Here is a 3685-nt window from a genome sequence, read left to right as displayed (position 1 = left end):
CCTTCCTTCCTTCCTTCCTTCCTTCCTTCCTTCCTTCCTTCCTTTCCCTCTCTTTCTCTACCTCTCTGTCACTCTCTCTGTCTCTTCCTTCCTCTCTCTTTTTAGCTTTTTAAAATTAAATTTATTGGGGCTACAGGTTAATAACATGTTTGAAGGGTACAATTCTAAAACACATCATCTGTATGCTTGTTGTGTGCTCACCACCAAACTCTAGTCTCCCTCCACCACCTTTTATTTGACCCCTTTAACCCTATTTTTACATTTTGAAAGGGTAATATGTGCAAGATTCACTAGGAGAGAATCAACTATAGTGTGCAGTCCTGCATCATTTCTCCCTCTTCTATAAGCTAATGGTCATAATGATAATAAGTAACATTTGTCAGGCACTGATTAAGTATCTGGCTTTGTTGTAAGCACTTTACCCATGTTTATATGAACTTAATTCTCATAGAAGAATTAGAAACTAGGCACAATTATCATCCCCATTTTGCTAGTGTGGAAATTATCAGAGGTTTTCTTGTATGGGACGAATGAGAGGATTTCCATACAGTGTACCTCAAAGGCCTGAGAGTCAGGCCTTCCCCCTTGTGTGGTTAAAGGGAGCTGTGCAGCTCCATCAAGGCCCAGTGTCCACAGCTCCCAGTCAAGAGCTACTCCATACTTCCTGGTGTGTCTAAGCTAGGGTGATCAACTCCTCTGCTTTGCCTTGGAGTTTCCCACTTTTAGCACTGAAAGTCCTGTGTCCTAGTCAACCCCCCAGTCCTGAGCAAACCTAGATGGTTGGTCGCCTTATTCAAATAGTGTTTGTTTTGAGGAAGGGGAGGGGAGAACATACCTGGAGTAGGTGAGTGGTAGCTCTCTCATGGTCATCAAGGAGTTTGGTAGCACCTTCCTTGTGAACTACTGGAAGTGAATATCTTTTCATAAGTCCAGCTGTATAAATGGTAAGGTCACAGAGTTAGTAGACTACCCGCTGTGAGATAGGAAAAGCAAAAAAGAAGAAAAGGCCTTTCGCCTGGGTTGCATTGTACTATATTAGAACACAAAGGATGCTGAAGAGCAACCAAACTACATAAACTTTCTGACAGCAAAAGTATCTTTTTTTTTTATTTTTATTTTTACTGGCAGACAATTTAAATGCAATGTCCTGCCTTTACCCATAATAAGCCTACAAATACTCTACTCTTCCTGTTTCAACTGTAGTCAACAGTCTAAAGCTACCGCATTTTCTATGTTGCACAAATTTAGGGATTTTTTTCTTTTGATATGTGACCTGGAATTAACCTTATTACAACAAAGACAAAATGTCCCTTTAAGAAAAAATTTAAAAAGCAGAGTTGCATTTTTTTCTTGAATAGTCTGACAATCTTGGTACATTTAGAGTTGTGAATAGAAAGACTTTTTTATTATTGTTAGTCACAAATTGCAAATGGGATCAGAAAACCAGGAACCAGTCATATTTCTTGGCATATGGTGGGTGCCAAGAGAGAGAACAATGAGACCATAGCCATCCTTACCGAAAAAAAAAAAAAAAAAAAAAAAAAAAATTCACAGATATAGGCCTATTTGGTAAAATTTTATAAAGCCTACCATAAAAACTACCACATTTGAAAATTGCTCCACCTAAGAAATTATTCTAAAAATGCCTGCTCCCAGAAATATAAATAAAAAAGTCAACCAATTTTCACCTTATAATTCTAGTTTAGCTCCAAAATTGTGCTTAATGCAGCACTAAGTAGCTGAGTGAGTGACATAGTTGACCAAAACTACACTTGACGGAAATGCTGTGAAGCTCAGGGCTACAATGCCGAGGACATTGATTTCGCAACAATTTGTTTCTTTTCTGATTTAAAACAAAAAGTGATTTTTAGGTGCCAGGAGATTTAATTTATTAACAGCATTCATTTTTTTACTGGTCATCATTTTCCTTGGAGCATACCATACTTTGTAATCTGTGCAATAAGAACATTAGAAACTGACTTTGGGGATGTGGCAACAGATATGGCCTTGAAAACACTGAGGGTACTTTGTCTCCAAGGCAGGGGTCACTAGGGAGGGAGACAGTGATTTCCACAGAGAAGGGATGATCTGAACTTTGATCAGACAAATACATTACAGAATTTTCTACCTTAGACTTTGTGATGGAATAACTAAGAAATTAGATATATCTTTTAATGTGTGTGTTTTTTTGTTTGTTTTATTTTTTACTAAAACAATGGACTTTCTCATTCTCTCCAACACTTATTTATAGGACATCTACTCTACAACTTGAAGCTGGCTCCTGCAGAGCAACACTGAGGGTCATCTGGACTCTTCCCCAGGGGACCTGATGCCTTCCTGACCTCATCTGCCGCTTCCCTCCTCATCACCTTCCTCTTGCCACTCTGGCGCCCTCCCTCTCCCTCAAGCAGCCTGGGCTCTCCCTTGCTTCAGCGCTTTTCCGCTTACTATTTCTTTCACCTGAACAGCCTCTTTTCCAGATACCGCACTTCACTAGCTTCCTGGTTAAATAAAGGTCACTCTCCCAAGGGAGGCCTTCCCTGACTCACCATCAGCATGCATGTGCACACATACACACACACACACTTTTACTATTTCTTTGTCCTTTTCTACTTTTCTTTATAGCCATTTTCTTATCATATGAAATATATATACTTTTATTTGTTTGTCTTTTTTAAGTGTCTTCCACCACTATCATGTAAGCTCCATGAAAGGAGAAAATTAGTCTCTTTCATTTACTGTTATATCCCTAGTGCCCAAAACAGTGACTAGCACCTCATAGATAGATGTTCAGTAAATAATTATGGAAAGAATGAATGTGTGAGTAGTTGAGTAGAATGCTCTATTGTTCACACCAGGAGGTTGGTCTAACTCAGTGTTTTTATGATCCTAAATCCTGAAGATCAGGAATCAAGTTTTAAGTTACCTCAGAGATCTTCAAGGTCAGTAGTTTTATTCTGTGTCCAGAAAAAGACTTAGGGCATGAGAAAAGGTAAAACATAAGGTCTCCATTTCTTCCCACCTCATTTCCTCTTGTATCCTTCAACTACAACTTTGCTTTTAGCAGTTTTATGTAATGGGCTTTCACAATATAAAGATAGGCTTTCTTAAGTTAAAAAACAACAAACAAACAAAAACCAGAAAATAGATAAAAGAAAACCACTATTTGAGAGAATTAGGGTGAGAGATGTTAATTCATTGCTTCATCATGTCTATCAGCCCTGGAGTCTTGTGAAGGCTCAGCTTACTCCAAGACAGAACCTGGAGGGGGCCATGAAAGAAAGGTGGAATTTAATGCGTTTTAACTGTTTTTAGAAAATAGCCTTTAAAGGTAATACGATGTTAGAAAGTTTTCCTCTTAATCACTTTATATTTCAATGTTAGAGAAGTTGAATCAAATGCAAGTTTTTGTTAACATATGCAAGATCTTTCCTGAAAATTTTTTTATCTTGAGAGATCAAATTTGCATTAGCAGAGAAGCTATTTGAAAAACAACACCTGAGATTTCAACAATAAAAAATTGTTCAGATTTTTACCAGTTGTCTACTGTTGACTGTTGAAATGAACAGCTGTGAGCTCTGTGCTCACAGTTTTTACATGGCCCACATATCCTTGGGGGAATCCTACAGTTGTCATTTAAACAAACATATCTTTGTCATGTTGGGAAAGGCACCTAATTTCATAC

The sequence above is a fragment of the Pteropus vampyrus genome, unplaced genomic scaffold, assembly GCF_000151845.1.
Source record: "Pteropus vampyrus isolate Shadow unplaced genomic scaffold, Pvam_2.0 Scaffold186, whole genome shotgun sequence".
Lineage (NCBI taxonomy): Eukaryota > Metazoa > Chordata > Mammalia > Chiroptera > Pteropodidae > Pteropus > Pteropus vampyrus.
The sequence above is the reverse complement of the archived record's forward strand: the minus strand, read 5'-3'. Positions refer to the sequence as shown.